This window comes from Coenobita brevimanus, chromosome 56 (assembly GCF_032717465.1).
Source record: "Coenobita brevimanus isolate Jiangsu-jjx chromosome 56, ASM3271746v2, whole genome shotgun sequence".
Lineage (NCBI taxonomy): Eukaryota > Metazoa > Arthropoda > Malacostraca > Decapoda > Coenobitidae > Coenobita > Coenobita brevimanus.
In genome coordinates, this window is record NC_137009.1 from 27,311,324 (window position 1) to 27,331,139 (window position 19,816).

The following is a 19,816-nucleotide window of genomic DNA, read 5'->3' on the forward strand; positions in this document are numbered from 1 at the left end:
GTGTACATTATCTTTCTCTGTTCCGTAACAATCGGTAGAGAGTTGGCCTGCAGTCCTGACAGACCCGGGTTCAAATCCCGCTGAGGCAGGGAACAGTTTAAGGATTTGAATTTCATAAAATCAGACTTTACTGATCTACGAGAAGGCCCGCCGACATGTCGTAAAAATACCCCCGCTAATACCAATACACCAGTCCTGTATGAGACAGCCCTAGCATGTATTCAATATGGACGGTGGGTGTTAGCGCCGAAGTGGTGACATGTAGAGGTGTGCGGTACGTAGGAGGACTACTGGGCCTTGAAAGCAGGCTGTGAAGCCTATGCCCAGAGTCGGTCACATAAAAATATATATATATATATATATATATATATATATATATATATATATAGATATATATATATATATATATATATATATAATATAATTTATTTTTTATATATACAGTATATGGGCCTATTGATGAAAAACATGTATTGGATGGATATATAACTTTTTTCGAAAACTGGGTCAAGAATGGTATTAACCCGCCCCATCCCGACCACTTTTCCACCACTGACTTTCCACAATCCCGACCATTTTTGGATTTTTGGCTCAAACCTCCGCTTTTGGTGAGAAAAATCGAAAAATCATAGAGAAATCGCTCACCTGAGGTTTAAAATACTCGAAACAGGTAGCAGTACCTCCTCACTTTACTGTGTTTTCTCTCAGGCTGGCTCCAAAGAAAACGAGTTCTGTGGGAGTGTAACCATTCCACTCCACTCATAAACAGTATTTATTTATTTATGTGGTACGAATTAATATGTAGTACAAGAGAATATTGGTTTTCACACAGAAATATAGGTAATATAAGCATTGTTTCACTCATGAAACACATCAACATACTTGACCTTCTTTTGGCGACATTACCTGATCATCATTTCTGACTGTTTCTTCCTCTAATGCTATGTAAAGTTTGTCCTCCACATTGTCATCGACTGGGGAATCACTCCGGCCCTGAATTTCGTACCGTGGCATGACATGGCTTTACTGGCCAGGTCACTGGTAACCGGTGAATTGCTGAGACAATGGCGTGGTGGAGGGGGAGAGGTAAGGCACTGTCCCTGCCTGGCATCTTGTAAAGGAAAGTGTCCCATGTATACGTACCAAAAATCACTCGCGAAAATTGAAAATTGTGCAAATTAGGGACCTTGCAATTGATTAGCGTTTATGAACGTCAACGGGATTGGCAGTGTCCAAACGTGGACGTTAATTCACGTCGAAGGGACGCCGCGGGTTAAAATGTTGGTCCAATCTATGTGTTGCTGATCACGCCAATGAATCATGCAGCTAACAACTGAGTGATTTACCTCATCCATCATAGATCATTTTCATATACTGGATGATTGAAATATATTTTCTATAAAACAGAAATTTCGACAGGCAACTGTCCTGTTAATAAACAAGTCTTATTTTTGGTAATGTTTTTGTGGAACTGAACTTGTTTTCAGATTACTAGATCATAATTGATAATATTAATATTAAAGGATCATTGGTATACACACAAAATATATACGACTGGGTCTATAAAATGGTCAGAGTTGCATATTGACTGAGGAGGCCGTCTGTGGCACAGTGGTGAGATGCATATAACTGATGTGTTGGAGGCACGGGTTCGAAACCCTCACAAAGCAATAAATCTAATTTGTTTCATTTCAGACATGCCATCACTTGGCAGCAATTCAGGACATGTGGAAATACTGAGCTGGCAACATACCGTACTGTGTATTCATTGTACTGTATGTAACTTAGGTAAGAGAGACTCCACTAAATCAGCTGTCAGATGTGTGGACAGTACTGTAGGCTTTCAGAGGACGAACGTTCGAATCCTGTTTTTTTTTTTTTTTTTTTTGGAGGCATTTTAAGGTTAAAAGTTAACAATGTTATTCCCTCAAAAGAAGAAAAAGTCAATTTCAAGATCTACTAATTTCGAGCTATCCAGACACACTTGTAAACTGGCCCGACTACTTACACCCGACTAAGGCACGATTAAGTCTTCCACAATTGGACACTACGAATCAGTGTATTGTACCGATACATCCTGGGGTGCAAACGGATAACTGATATACTGTAAGTCGGACCAACATCGTTAGCCAGAGTTTACATCATTGGTTCGATATATTAAAGGTCCGAGTGCCAGCATTGAAACAATACTGGCCCAAGCATTTTATGTTTGCTCGGATGAACGTGCAGATGAGTTAAGCAGATCATTATATTTAATATTGAAGGAATCCTTAGGTCAAGGTAAACTACCTGATATTTGGAAGAAAGTAAACATTGTTCCCCGATTCAAGAAAGGGAATAGACAGAATCCACCCAACTACTGACCGGTATCACTGACCAGTGTTGTAAGATACTAGAAAAGCTGATGAGAAAAGTTTGGGTAAACCATCTAAAAGAACACAATATAAAAGGAAAGCAATTCGGTTTTAGAAAGAGAAAATCATGTGTTAGTAATCTGTTAAGCTACTATGATAGAGTTACAGAAACATTACATAAAAGAGAAGGATGGTTGGAGAGTATCTGTTTAGATTTCAAGATAATATTTGATGGAGTACCACACCAAAGACTTTTATATAAACTGTACCATCAAGGCCGTATCGAGGGCAACCTGTACTGTTGGATGCGGGATTTTCTCAGAAAAGGGAAATGAGAACAGTACTGAGGGGAAATTATTCATCATAGAGGGAAGTGACTATCGGAGTGCCACAGGGCTCAGTACTGACACCAGTTATGTTTTTAGTATATATAAATGACAGAGACAGTAAAACTGGAAATGGTATGTTTGCGGATTATGCAAAAATGCAAAGGAAAATTACTAACACAGATTCTTGCAGAGAGCTACAGGAAGAATTAAATAAACTTCATGAACAGATCAATAAATGGCAAATGGAATTTAATGTGGACACGTTTAACGTAACTAAGTTTGGTGAAATGAATAAATACCAGATTGGGATTATAAGTTAGGAAGATCAATCCAACATGTATCAGAAATGGAGAAGGACCTAGCAGTGTTTTTCAATAACGGACTACCGGTATCTCTGGCTGACCACATCATTGAGAAGGTACGTAACATGTATACATTGTTTGATGATATGAGAATAGCATTCTTATATATAAATGAAGACATGCTGAGAAAGATAACATCATTCATCAGACCAACCATGGAGTATGCATCAGTAGTCTGGAATCCACATCTCAAAAAACACATAGATAAGATTGAAAAGTACAAAGGGCACCTACAAGATCGGTACCAAGCTTAAGGGATCTAAGCTACGAAGAAAAACTAGAAAGACTGAATCCACCGACATTAAAGGAGAGAAGTAAAAAAGGAGACATGATTATGCTATATAAATGCATCCATGGGAAGGAGAAAATAGACATAAATGAATATACAACCTATGGGGAAGCATCAGCAAGAGGACACTGCAATAATGTACACAAAAAGAGATGTGATAAAGACGTAAGGAAATTCACTTTCCCAAATACGGCAATTGATCAGTGTAATGCACTACAGAATGAAATAGTCTGTGCCAAAGCTCTTCATACATTTAAGGATATATATGATAAAAATGATTTAATACACGGGGCAATACGACCTTGACTCATTCCTATAAAGATACAATTAGGTAAGAACACACACACACACACACACACACACACACACACACACAGGATTACAGTATATCGGATGTTAAAACAATGACGTGTTTATCGTCGTGTACTTTGTGTTAACAAACTATCACTATTTTTGTTTGTTTGTTTAGGGAGTCTTTCCGACGTAGAGAGGTAAGATACAGCCTTCATTGAGCAATTCAGTATCGGTAGATGAGTTTTACTTTTTTCATAGGCTAAGTATAGTTGCCCGTAGTTAGGATCAGTATTCCATAAAATGACTTTTCCCAATTGAGGGTCAATCCTTTCAGCCTGAGGACGTGATTCATTTTTTGCTTTTTCCACTTTGAGACGCTTTTTATTCACCTACGGAAAGCGAGATCTAGCCTTCACTAACTTCTTTAATACAAGACACTTTTCCTCACTTTAAAAAAAAAAAAAAAAATCTTTAGGATGTGGTTGGAATACACTAAAACATAGGAGCGATTAATGCTAACGCCATGCTGTATACGAGCTCAGCGATGTGGGCAAGTACATAAATAATAAATAAGTAAACAAATAAATAGACAGTAAACGTAGGATGAAGCAGGCATCATCAAAGCTGGAATGTTTAATAACTGCCTGTGTATGATTATTATGGACAATATATACTTGAAAAGTTAAACATTAAGTGAGCATCATTTTAGACTAGTTAAATATTCTGCAAGTTCAGTTCATCGATTGGTTCATGATCATTACATAATCCTTTGATGAAGTTTTGAACAGCAGTCATCATTTTGGCATCATAATTTTCTTGTCTCAGGCATGTCTCATAACCTTAATGTCTATCTATCTACCTATTGCCAGACGCCTAAATCCCGTTTGGGGTGGCCACAAACAAATCGCCTCCACGTCGTCCTGTCCCCCGCCATTTCACTGCCCTGGTCCCAACTCACACCCCCCTCTCTCATATACCTCTCCACCCCATCCCTCCATCTCATCCTCGGCCTCCCCATCCCTCTTCCCCCCTCCACCTCACTCACATACACTTTCTCCATCAGTCTTTCACCCTCCATCCTCTCCACATGGGCAAACCACCTCAGTGTGTTCCTCATAACACTTCCTATCACATCCACATCCACACCACAACGCTCCTTTATATCCTCATTCGTCAACCTGTCTCTCCATGTGACTCCACAGGCTCCTCTTAAATAACTCATTTCCACTGATCTCACTCTTGACTTGTGTCCTTCCAACAATGTCCAGGCTTCACTTCCGTACGTTAGAGTTGGTATCACAATACTGTCATGTAGTAACTTTTTCACTTCCATGCTCACTTCCCTGTTTCTTATCACTGCTTTCAAAGAACCAGCAACCTTTCTTCTCTGCTGTACCCTTTCAAGCACTTCACTCTCCAAACCTCCATCCTTACTCATCACACTACCTAAGTACTTAAACGTACTCACATTTTCCAGTTCCTCACCATGCAACCTCGCTGTACATTCACTGACTTCACCTCTCTCAAAGACTATCACTTTACTTTTCCCTACATTCACCTTTAGATTCCGTTTCTTGCACACTCTCCCAAACTCATCCACCAAGCCTTGCAGCTCGCCTTCGTCTTCACTCAACAACACAGTATCATCTGCAAACAACAGTACAGGGAGTTTCCAAACACTATCCTCTCTCACCAGGGCCACTCCAACATCCACTACCCTTCCTTGTACCTCTTTTATTACCCCATCCATGAACAGATTGAACAACCATGGAGACATGACACATCCCTGTTTCAACCCAACCTCCAAAGAGAAAAATTCACTTAGTTCACCATCCACACGCACTGCAGCCTTAACACCATCATACATACTCTTCACAGCATTCAGTAACTTTCCATCTACTCCATATATTCTTAATACTTTCCACAGTCCTTGTCTGTCCACCCTGTCATATGCTTTATCCAAATCCATGAAAGCCGCGTACAACTTCTTTCCTCACCTTCATGTGATTATTATTATACCACTGTAACAATTTTGTCTAGCAAGACAGCTGAAAAATTTCGTTCAACAGTGTGAGACACACGAAGGGGATGGGCATTCAGGCATAGTCCTAACGCTTACTTTGTATTTTGCTTCAAATGACGAATCATTTTCTTTAAGATCTATATCTGGACTATGTTATGAAAACATATACTGTATTGATACCAAAGTGTATGGCTTGTATTCTGTTTTTAAATGGGCCTCCTTAATCTATTGAAGATACAAGTGCATTACTTACACACACACACACACACACACACAATATATTATATATATATATATATACATACAGAAAGAGAGAGAGAGAGAGAGAGAGAGAGAGAGAGAGAGTCCGTGATACAGTGGTAAAGTGTGCATTTTCGTGTATGGGAGAACAAGGGTTTGCACCCCGCCGGAGTAATAAACTTGTGAGCATTCTACCAGGCACATACTAGTCTGGCAGACATAAGGGGTGCTGTGGTTGAGCAAGTGTCGCGTACTATAACGTATGCTTGCACCAAGTCTGCTTGGGCGGGTCGATTACACTTGGTTAACAGTCTAGCCTACACACACATCCAAAGCCATTCCAACACTACAATCACACTTACAAGAACTTCACATCATACATAAAATCTCTATAGACAGCCTAAGCCACTTCGTAGAGATACATAGGCTATATCGTCCCTACTTCGGTCGCGATTGGCCGGTCCTGCAGTGGACAATCAAACTGCTTATGATATATATATATATATATATATATTACTAGAACCAGCCAAATGGAATCAAGATGGTTTTCCAATTCATTTTTATTACCGGTGACTTGTTTTGGGAAGCATATCCCATCCTCAGACCTAAAAACATTTTAAAACATTGTAGTTTATATCAGATGTGAATATATTTTGCAGAAATATTTTTGATGTTCCTGTGTAAATATTTTTCCTCTGTAAATGTTTTCCTCCACAAATGATACAAAATATATATAATTCGACGTACAATGGTGCAAAAGCTATGAGAAGCAAAATCAGTTTTTGAGCCAGCTCTGTATAATGAAAAACTACTCCAGATGGGGGGGGGGAGGTATCAATTGCTGAAAACTGGTCATCTTGAACACACGATAACGACATTTAAAATTTAACGATATACCTGTAATTTGGCAATGGTGCTATGTTCCCCATTCTGTTGTGTAAACAGTTTCCCCATTCATTCAGCCATTCAACTGCCATTACACTGTGACTGAAACTGAGTCGGTGTAGCACAAACACCAGACAAAATGTTTCTTTTCTATTCAGCTGATGCCACGTTGGAAATGACTGAGATTTGAAGTCGAAGCCCAAAAGTCTTCTATAGAAGTAGTGGGTCAATATATATATATATATATATATATATATATATATATATATATATATATATATATATATATATATATATATATATATACAGGGTGTAACACGACGTACGACAAAAACTTACACCAATGATCTATCATGTAATTTTGAGTATATTTTGTTCTATAAACATATGCTCTCTGCGACCCCAGATCAGTACCCAGCATTCGGCTGTTTTGTGGAAAGCTTCGTCTGTTGCGTGTGCCATTGGGTGAGAGCTTGGCAGGGCGACGGGAGACGAGTATTTTTAGCTTATACTGCACTGTACATGAAAATCCCATATTGTATCAGTACACACGAGTTTTAAGAAGAAACTTTACGTAGTCTATTGATTATTTAACATCAAGTCATTCATTCATGCAATTCTTTTGCACAAATTGACTGTAATTAAGGATTAAATTCAAATTTTATGGCTTGCAAGGGAGTTGGGAGGGAGGGAGGACAGGCTGGTGTGTTGTGCCAGTTATGTAATATTTGGTTTGTAGGATGTTGCTACCAGCATTATCATAACACCAACAGCTCACTCAGTTAAAAAACGTTATTCTAAAGGAAGATTAGCCTCACTTTGTCAGGAAGAATTTTATTTATCACAATTTTTCTGCTCCAAGTAAACAAGGCGCCACTGGGTATCCACCTGTGTTCCTCTCTGCAGACTGGCATTACCATCGCCGAGTCCATAAAAAAATACACGATATCTGCATATTCTTCATTGCTGTACGTACGTTGCATGCTGTTTCATGAACATGTGAAGCTGAACCTGGTGAACGACAGAACGCGGAGAACAGTATTTGAAGTGTGTGCCTCCCTTGCAAATGTTCCCATTCAAATGACTGTGGACGCAGGGTTGCCAAGTCCTTATCATCAATCTCGCTAGTTTAGTCCTGAAAACTTGCTAGAATGTCGCTAGATAATAAACACTGCAAAACATCGCTAAAAAATACGATAAAATCTCTAGAATTTCACCTAAAAATGGCAATAATATCCAAAATGTAGCTAGATATCATGTTGCCAAATGTTAGTGCCTCAAGTAGAAGCAAAAAATAGGTCTAGCTGCATAGCAGTTACATTGGCAATCCCGTGTCACTGTTCTCTCGTGAACATCATATGAAAAAAATGGTGCCACGTTTACTTGCCGCGGAAAAATTGTAATGAATAATAATAATACTCCTGACTTAAAGTGATGCTAGTCACTCAGTACAGTAATGTTCTTTTACTGAGTGAGCTGTTGGTGTTATGATAATGCTGGTAGCAACATCCTACAAACCAAATATTACATAACTGGCACAACACACCAGCCTTTCCTCCCTCCCTTCCTACTCCCTTGCAAGCCATAAAATTTGAATTTAATCCTTAATTACTGTCGATTTGTGCAAAAGAATTGCATGAATGCATGACTTGATGTTAAAGAATCAATAGACTACGTAAAGTTTCTTCTTAAAACTCGTGTGTACTGATACAATATGGGATTTTCATGTACAGTGCAGTATAAGCTAAAAATACTCGTCTCCCGTCGCCCTGCCAAGCTCTCACCCAATGGCACACGCAACAGACGAAGCTTTCCACAAAACAGCCGAATGCTGGGTACTGATCTGGGGTCGCAGAAAGCATATGTTTATAGAACAAAATATACTCAAAATTACATGATAGATCATTGGTGTAAGTTTTTGTCATAGGTTGCGTTACACCCTATATATATATATATATATATATATATATATATATATATATATATATATATATATATATATATATATATATACAGTATATATATATATTCTGTATATAAATTATATACATATATATATATATATATATATATATATATATATATATATATATATATATATATATATATATATATATATATATATATATATACTAGAAGAGTGCAACTGCCTGCAGATTGGAAAAAAGGACTGTACCCCTGTACAAAAATAAAGGTGAGTGGAGTGAGTGCAAGCATTATCGTGTCATAAGGTTATTGAGTGTGCTGGGGAAGGTATTGTCATGAGTTGGCGCGATTTTCTCTCTAAATGAACTCGTGACATTAAACTTTGTTGGGAAACCGCTTATTCTAGTGGAATCCCAGTATTTATCACTCAGTTTAACCGTCCCCGTATTTACTCAATCGGGAATGTTTTCAGGACATTTTTCACTGTTTCATAAGTGATCGTCCTTGAACGCGATGTTAGCGCCTTCGCTGAGTGATATTGGGGGTGTGTATCGCTCACACTCGTTGGCCGTTAGCAAGTGCGGCTCGACACTCGCCTCTCTCTCACGAATTTGAACTCAGTCAAGATTTGAGCACCGTGGAAGCAGGTTGGGCCCAGTGTGTAGCAGTGCCGCCGTTGTCCAGTTCCTGAATTCCCATCTAGCGTGATTTGGCGAGAGGTTCAGCGTGTGCAGCGTCCTTCCTCAGCAACGACGCCCAGTCATCCGCTTAGTCCACTCTCTGACCAGTATTTCTTTTAGTTTTCCTAGGTTTAAGAGCTTAGCTTTTGAGTGAGCGAGTGAGTGCGATCTCCTTATTTTGAATTCATTTTGAAACGTAACAAATTTATCTCATTGTAACCAATAAATTTACAGTTCTTTTCTCTTGAGCTTAATGTAATGTAAACTCGTGTTTTATTTCTCCACAAGCTTATTTCACTTATAGCTCCTAGTTTGCATAAACGCTTTGCATTATTCATAACTGGTATTTAAGCCAGTCCTTTTTATTAACTTAAAACCCGTTGTGCAACCAGGAGTTAATTGCACCAGCTAGAACCTGTTATCACTAATAGCATTAGTTATTGATTGTCAGGGGTGGAGTCACTTTCTCTAGAGGCCAACAGTACTAATAAACAGCACGAGTGAGTCTTTAGTCTCTGCTGTGTACTGTTGAGAAAGTTTATAAATTCTCGTCCTTAGAGAATCAGCGAAGTAAGCCGGCATAAAGTAATCATTGCTTGATTTTCACAAGTCAATTCTTTGTCCCTGTTCTCAAGTATTATTGAATAATATTCTTTAATACTGCATACTCAAAAAAAAAAAAAAAAAAAAACGTGACAGGTATATGGATGAATTATTATAGAGTAAGTAAGAGAGATATGAGAAGTCCTAGTGAGCGATGAACAGGGTGGCTTTAGGAGTGGCAGAGGATGTGTGGATCAAATAATTGCAGTGAGACAGATAGTACAGAAGGCTTGTGAGAAGGACCATGAGGTGTTTATGGCATTCATGGATCTGGAAAAAGCATACGAGAAAGTTGACAGAGAGAGATTGTGGAAATTTTTGCGCATGTTCTGTGTAGATGGGAAGCTGCTTGGTGCTGTCATGAATTTTTATGATGGTAGCGAAGCATGTGTAAGGATTAATGAGCATCTAAGTGAATGGTTCACAATCAGTGTGGGCGTGCGACAAGGTTGTGTGATGTCCCCATGGTTGTTCAATATGTATGTATATATATATATATATATGTCGGGTTAGATGTCGGTGAAGCTAGGGAACTAACAAGATATCGAGCTGGCTTGATGAATGATGTGAAAAGTGCATGATCATGGATTTTGGCACCCCTTTTTAATATGGCAGCGTCCGAATTGACTCTATCAGATACATTCATGTGAAGCTACAGAACGTGGTGAATGTTGTTGGCGTATCCGATAGAGCCAGGATTCCGGGGGCTTGAATGATGAGTGAATGGAAGTGTGGCCCATTAGACTGGGCTAAATTGAACTGTCTAGACATTCCTACTCCTCACCCTGCTCTTAGGTGGGAAAGGAGGTACGGATGATGATGATTATATCTATCTATCTATCTATTGCCAGACGCCTCAATCCCGTTTGGGGTGGCCACAAACAAATCGCCTCCAAGTCGCCCTGTCCCTCGCCATTTCACTGCCATGCTCCCAACTCACACCCCCCTCTCTCATATACCTCTCCACCCCATCCCTCCATCTCATCCTCGGCCTCCCCCTCCCTCTCCCCCCCTCCACCTCACTCACATACACTCTCTTCGTCAGTCTATCACCCTCCATCCTCTCCATATGGCCAAACCACCTCAGAGTGTTGCTCATAACGCTTCCTATCACATCCACATCCACACCACAATGCTCCTTTATATCCTCATTCATCAGCCTGTCTCTCCATGTGACTCCACAGGCTCGTCTTTAACTAATTTCCACTGCTCTCACTCTTGACTTGTGTCCTTCCAACAACGTCCAAGCTTCACTTCCGTACGTTAAAGTTGGTATCACAATACTGTCATGTAGTAACTTTTTCACTTCCATGCTCACTTCCCTGTTTCTTATCACTGCTTTCAAGGAACCAGCAACCTTTCTTCTCTGCTGTACCCTTTCAAGCACTTCACCCTCCAAACCTCCATCCTTACTCATCACACTACCCAAGTACTTAAACGTACTCACATTTTCCAATTCCTCACCATCCACCCTCGCTGTACATTCACTGACTTCACCTCTCTCAAAGACCATCACTTTACTCTTCCCTACATTCACCTTTAGATTCCGTTTCTTACTCTCCCAAACTCATCCACCAAGCCTTGCAGCTCCCTTTCGTCTTCACTCAACAACACAGTATCATCTGCAAACAACAGTACAGGGAGTTTCCAAACACTATCCTCTCTCACCAGGGCCACTCCAACATCCATTACCCTACTTTGTACCTCATTTATTACTCCATCCATTTACAGATTGAACAACCATGGAGACATGACACATCCCTGTTTCAACCCAACTTTCAAAGAGAAAAATTCACTTAGTTCACCATCCACATGCACTGCAGCCTTCGCACCATCGTACATACTCTTCACAGCATTCAACAACTTCCCATCTACTCCACATATTCTTAACACTTTCCACAATCCTTGTCTATCCACCCTGTCATATGCTTTCTCCAAATCCATGAAAGCCGCATACAACTTTTTTCCCTTCTCTAGAAATTTTTCCACTAAAGATCTAAGAATGATTATCTGATCTACACAACCTCTTCCCATCCTAAAACCTCCCTGTTTTTCTCCAACTAATTTCTCTGATCTTTCTCTAACTCTGTCAATAAGTATCCTACCTATTATACTAAGAAGACAGATGCCCCTATGATTACCACACACGTCTTTTTCCCCTTTTCCTTTGTACAAGGGAATAATTATACCTGACTTCCAATCCTCCGGGACTCTACCTTCCTCCCAGGCCAATCTGCACATCTTCCACATCCATTCTACTACTATCTCTCCCCCATGCTTCAACATTTCACCACACACTCCATCAATTCCTGGGGCTTTCCCCGATTTAACTTTCTTCATTGCTTCCACAACTTCTATCCTACTGATTTCTTCCAGTCTTCTCACCTCCCTTCTTCTCCCAGCCATTCCCCAGCCACTTATACTCGCATTACTTCCATCCTCTATGTTCAACAATTCTTTAAAGTGTTCTCTCCATCTGCTCACTTTTTCTCCCTTCTCCACTAGTAATCTACCATTTTTATCTTTCACTCCCCTGCTAATTTCACTTCCACCCTGTCTTGCTCTTTTCACCTCTTTCCAGAACATTTTCTTACAGTCCCTCCACTTTACACTCAAATTCCTTCCAAATTCCTCATGTTGATTTTATATATATATATATATATATATATATATATATATATATATATATATATAGATGGATAGATAGATATATGTTCTCTCTCTTTACACACACACACACACACACACACACACATATATATATATATATATATATATATGAGCCTCTGTGGTACAGTGGTAGAGTGTGCGTTTCGTACACGGGTGAGCCAGGTTTCGTGCCCCGCCAGGGTAATAAACTTTGGGAGTGTTCACCAGGCCACATACTGCATTGGCGGACACAAGGGGCGCTGTGGTTGAACCAGTGTCGCTTACTGTAAAGTATGCTTGCACCCAGTCTGCTTGCGCGGGCCGATTACACTTGGTTCACGGACTACACACACATCCAAAGCCACTCCAACACTACATTTTTTTTTTTTTATGTGTCCGACTCTGGGCATAGGCTTCACAGCCTGCTATCAAGGCCCAGCAGTCCTCCTACATACCATACACCTCTACATGTCATCACTTCGGCGCTAACTCCCACCGTCCATATTGAATACATGCTAGGGCTGTCTCATACAGGACTGGTGTATTGGTATTAGCGGGGGTATTTTTACGACATGTCGGCGGGTCTTCTGGTAGATCAGTAAAGCTTGATTAAATGAAATTCAAATCCATAAACTGTTCCCTGCCCCAGCCGGGATTCGAACCTGGGTCCGTTAGGACTGCAGGCCACCTCTCTACCGATTGAGCCACCGCCTAGTTACACTTACAAGCACTTCTCACCCTACAAACAATCTCTACCAGACAGCCTAAGCCACTTGGTAGAGATACATTGGCTGTATCGTCCCTACTTCGGTCAGGATAGGCCGGTCCTGCAGTGGATACTCAAACGCCTGCTGCTGCTGCTGCTGATATATATATATATATATATATATATATATATATATATATATATATATATATATATATATATATATCTTTAGCCTTACTTTGAGACTTTCTCTGTTCAGGTCATTTATCATTTTTTGCAGTGTCTCTGCTGTTTATCAGAATAGGACAGCGTCATCTGCAAATCTTAAATGGTGTAACATTTCTCACTCTGTGTTAACTCCCTTGTTTTCCCAGTTTTCCTTTCTGAAAATACTATCTATGCATGCTGATAATAATTTTGGTGAAACTGTAACTCCCTGATGCACGCCCTTCTCAATCTTAATTTTTTCCTATTCTTTATGTAATTTAACTGAAAATTTCATCATCATATATGTTTTCGAGTAGTTATACAATGTTTTCATTTACTCCCTTTTCTCACAATGAATTTATAATTGTAAAGTGCTCCACTGAGTTAAAAGCCATTTCTTAATCAGCATAACCTAAGCACAGTAGTTTATTATATTCTATAGTTTTCACAACTAGCTTATTGTGTGTAGATGATAGTAGTCGAATACCAGCTTCGGAATCCTGTCTCTTCACGGGTTGATTTTCTTCAAAATTTGATGTTATTCTGTTCGTAAGGATTATTGTGAAGAGTTTGTAAATGACTGAAAGTAAGCTAATGGGTCGATAGATACTAAGATCTTTTGAGTCGCCTATTTTGTAAAGTAAAATACCTTTTGCATAACACCAAGTTTTGGGAATTTTCTTCTTTTATATACCTTAACTAAACAAGTGGGCGAGCCTGTTTTGTACTTCCACTCCTACATCGGAGAGTTAATCTGCTACTATTCCATCTTCTACCGGAGCATTCCCTCTTTTCATATTTTTAAGAGAAATGTTTACTTCATCTGATGTTCTATCTATCTTTCTATTCGTAGGCGCCTTAATCCCGTAAAGGGTGGCCGCAAACAAAGCGCCTCCATGTCGCCCAGTCACCCACCATTTCACTGCCCTGCTCCCAGCTCACACCCTCCTTTCTCATATACCTCTCCACTCCATCTTTCCACCTCATCCTTAGCCTCTTCCTCCCTCTCCCCTCCACTTCCATTACACTCACATACACTCTCCTCGTCACTCTTTCACTTTTCATCCTCTCCATATGGCAAAACCACATCACTGTGTTTCTCTTAACTCTTCCTATCACATCCACATCCACACCACACAATCCTTCACTTCCTCATTTGTCAGTCTCTTCATGTGACTCAACATGCTTCTCTCAAATAACTCATTTCCATTGCTCTCACTCTTGACTTCTGTCCTTCCAACAAGGTCCAAGCTTCACTGACATATGTTAGAATTGGTATCACAGTACTGCCATGTAGTATGTTTTTCACTTCCATGCTCACTTCCCTGTTTCTTATCACTACTTTCAAGGAATTTGCAACCTTTCTTCCTTGTTGTACCCTTTCAAGCACTTCATCCTCTAAACTTCTTTCCTTATTCATCACACTACCCAAGTACTTAAACGCCCTCACATTTTCCATTTCCTCCTCGTCTAACCTCACTGTATATTCACTGACTTCACTTCTCTCGAAGACCATAACTTTACTCTTCCCTGAATTCACCTTTTGATATCGTTTCATACACACTCTCCCAAACTCATCCACCAAGCCTTGCAGCTCCCCTCTGTCTTTACTTAACAACGCAGTATCATCAGGAAACAACAATACAAGGGGTTTCCAAACACTGCCCTCTCTCATTAGGGCCGTTCCAACATCCACTGCCCTACATTGTATCTCTCTTGTAACCCCATTTATTTACAGACTGAACAACCATAGACACATGACAGATCCCTGTTTCATTCCAGCCTTCAAAGAGAAAAGTTCACTCAGTTCAGTATCCACACGCACTGTAGCCTTAGCACCCTCATACATACGCTTCATGGCATTCAACAACTTCCAGTAAACAACACATTCTTAATACTTTCCACAATCCATGTCTATCCACCCTGTTATATGCTTGCTCCAAATCCATGAAGGCCGCATACAACTTCTTTCCCTTCTCTAGAAACTTTTCCATTAAAGATCGAAGAATGAATATCTGATCTACACAACCTCTTCTTTTCCTAAAACCTCCCTGTTCTTCTCCAACTAATTCCTCTGTTACTTTCCTAACTCTGTCATTAAGTATCCTACCATATACTTTTCCTATTACACTAAGGAGACAAACGCCCCTATGACTGCCACATATATCATTTTCTCCTTTTCCTTTCTACAGGGGAATACTTATACCTGACTTCGAATCGTCTGGGACTCTACCTTCCTCCCAGGCCGATCTGCACATCTTCCACATACATTCTACTACCATATCTCCCCAATGCTTCAGCATTTCATCTCACACTCCATCAATACCTGGGGCTTTCCCTATTTCAACTTTTTTCATTGCTACTACAACTTTCATTCTACTGATTTCTTCCGCTCTTCTCACATCCCTTCGTCTCCCAGCCATTCCCCAGCCAATTACACTCGCATTTCTTTCATTCTTTATGTTCAACAATTCCCGTACCATCCCAGGCTCTTTTGCAATTTTATACTCACCCAGTCCCAGACACTTTTTTGCGACATCCTGATGCTATGACACAGTGGCCAACTGATGTTACCCACCCACCCAGAACTAAACTCAGAGCTATAAGTGCTTGGGCACAGTGTTGCCAATACGTTAAGGTACTCCTTAGCAAAAAATTAGCTAGATTGAAGCAATTTGAGATGCTACAGGGCTCGAATTTTGCTGTCGGCACCATCACGTCGGTGGGATTAAGCGAGACTTTTTTTATTGTTGGTGCCATGCCGACGGAGGGATTGAACAGGTTAACCAGCCACGTCCCGATAACGTATAGATACGTTGCAACATTTTGTCTTGCTCAGTCCCAATAACGTATCCAAATATCATGCAGTTGTGAAATCCGTCATTTGCAAATTTGTCAAATTTTGTGCGTGATTTTTGGTACGTATACGCAGGACACCTTCCTCTACCCGTTGTCAGGTGGGGACAGTGCCGTACCCCGCATGACCCCCCCCACACCAAAAAAAATTCCAAAATTGGTTGGGATAGGAGGGGGGACTGTGGTGAAAAATCAGTCGGGACGTGGCGGGTTAAAGTGTTCTCTCCATCTGCTCAATTTCCCTTCTCCACTAGTAGTCTACCATTTTTATCTTTTAAGATACATATTTACCTCATCTGGTGTTACCTCAGGTATTTCACTTGTGTCATATGAAAAGTTAGCTACTGTTACAACTGCCTCTGATACATACGGTTCATTGTAAAATTCTTCATTTATAATCATCATCTGATCTCTGCATTTATTGACTTCACCATTTTTGTTTTTCAGTGATATACTTTGTTGCTTTTTTTGTACCATTTTTCTTTGGACCTGTTCCAGACTTCTTTTTACTTCTTTGATGGTTTCTTTGATATGATCCAAATTTATCTTTTTTTTTTCCTCTCTTGTCTCTTGTTGATAAGCTTATTTAATTCCACTCATTCTGTTTCATCTCTCTGTTCTTACTGCCATTTCCTTTCTTTTTTTAATGAGCTCGAGTGTCTTTTCCAAATATTTCTTGGCTTTGGTTGTATTAAGTTTCCCCACTGCCTCTGCTGCCTCTCTTAGCACTTTTGTAAGTTTCTCATTCAAATCATCAGTTTCATATTTAGCATTACTTAGAGCCAGAAATCTGTTCATTATTTCCTACTGAAAGGCTGCTTTGTTTTCTTGTACTTTCATTGAGCATATCTTTTACCGTTAATCATTTTCTTGCTTTCACTTGTGATATCTGGCTGTTCACTTTCTATATTTACTTTGTTGATAGCTGTGGCATTTGTGATTGTTTTATTCTTTTCTGCTATAATTAAGTTGATTTCATTCTTTGTTTCTCCATTTGGACTTCTCCAAGTCCATTTTCTCCCTGTTCTTTTGTGAATGTGTTCCTTATTCTCAGGTTATTCAGTTTGTCAAAATTTACCACTATTTTGACTCTTTGATTCCTTTCTCCAGCTCCAAAATTTCCCAAACATGCTTCTTCATTTTTTGATTTGCCAACTTTTGCTTTGAAGTCTTGCATGAATATAGTATATATATCTTTTCTTCTTCCATTATCTGGGAGATGTCATCATCAAATGTTTCTATTTCTTCATGCAAGCTTTGAGAAATTGGTGCATATACTTGTATTCCTTTCAAGGTGTATTTTCTGCACAGTTTAATGACAATCCATGCTGCCCTGTCAGATACACTGATGAATTTGACAATGTTGTCTGCAGGATTTCTTTTCATTAGAAATCCAGCACCACTAACTTTTTAATTTTGCCTTCCTCTGTAGTAACATAGGTGGTTGGTGTCTTTGAGCTGAATTACTTTTTCTTCTTTTCTGTGGATCTCACTCAAACTTATGATATCCCAACTAGTGTTTTCCAGTTCTGCCATTAGCCCTCCCAGACATGTTGACACGAATCACGTTCCTTGTGGTTTGGCACATAAATGGACATTGACGCGAATTGTGTGAAAAGGCTGAAAAATAATAACCAAAAATAAAAGTTTTCAGCCGATTTGTGTCAAATTTTGCTGTGTTTTAGAGGGTATGTTTCTCTTCCGAGGTAAACACTTAGCAACACTCTAGAGCCTCCTCTCAGCCTTTCCATAACAAAAAACCTCATTACCTCACAAGTAACCAGGCTGTAGGGTTGCACTGCATGTGTTGTCCCTTTAAACGCCACTAATTCTCCCAGTCCTGCCCGAGCCGAAGCCCCCATGGACTGAGTGTGATAATATATTATTTCTGAGCATACTGTATTTTGATGTGATTTTGTCGATGGAACATAGATATGTACAGTAGGGCCCACATTTATGCGATAATTTGGTGACCAAACAAGCACGCATAAATGGAAAACACATAAATGGAACCACAGGCCTTATGGGAAAAATGGAGTTTGATTGACAGACGATCCCCACTGTAGGGGTTAGACTTATGATTACCTTTTATATTCACATTAATACTCCTTCATTATAAAGAACAATAATATTTATTCAAAGGTACAATAATAAACAAAGAACAATGTACAAATGGTTGTTTACCGTAATTCTACCAAGTTACAGGGGAGGGTTGGATTGCGTTGCTGTGGGCGAGGTTACTGCTCATCCTCTTCCTCACTATTGCTATCATCTAGCATGGCCTCAGAACACCTCATAGCATCCACCTCTTGAATGAATCCTTCAAAATCGTGATCACTCACAACAGATATTACATTATCACTCTGGTAGCTATGCGCAGCCAGCTGGCGGCAACTCCACTCATCCACTAGTGATGGGCGACTCTCACTTTTTTTTGGTAATCAATTATTTTGATTACTTTTGTGGTCAGTACTGGATTAGTAATCGATTATTTTCGATTACTTTTACCTTAAAATAGATATTACATGAATATATTGGTAGAGAATAAAGGATAAAATTTTATGATCTTCGGTGAACTCTTTTTCTCTCTCTCAGGCCGGAGCCAGCCAGGCCACCACAGCCTCGCATAAAATGATGGAGTGCATGCATAATTGTGTTTCTTCCTAAATTTAGGCCACTATGTGTAGCGAGCCACATAATATGAGTTAATTTCGCATAAACTAATAATTATTCGATGAATATTTTGCCACTCACATATATGGAGAAACGCATAAACTGAACACAGATAAATGGGGGCCCTACTGTATCTTGATAAGCAATGGTGCCCGTCATCAGTCGTTAGGCCAGGGGGCAAGACTCGTTTTCACTGTAGCGGGGTTTTACTATCCTGCCTTCCCTATGCCTTATGCTGTGAGTACATTTGTACATATATAGTGAAGCCAATGCTTAAATTGCATATTGTGTGAAAGATATAGTGGCTGACTCTGAAATATTGGAACTAACAGGTGTTAAGAACACCACAGCCATAGTGTGGAATGGGGCAGGCGTCACCTGTATGCCGTAGGTGGGAAGGGATTATTAGAGATGTTTAGGGATGGAATTATTTTGATAGTGATATTGTATATGCATATGAATTTGAGTGTAATATATGTCAAACATGCTGTGAGTGTTCATGAAGGAGTGTAGTGTGAGCCATATAGTGGTGCATCGTACTCTCGAGGTGGGCGCTGCATCAAGTTGTACCATAGTAAGGAACAGAATAATTGCAGAGGTAGGAGTGGAATAATTGTGGTAGTCATGTTTTTGCATATGATTTAGTGTGAAGTGCACCGCTAGTGTTTGTGAAAGGATATTTTAGGGTGCGTAGCATATGTTAGCAGTACCTTAGTGGCAGGTGTTCAGGGGACGTAAGG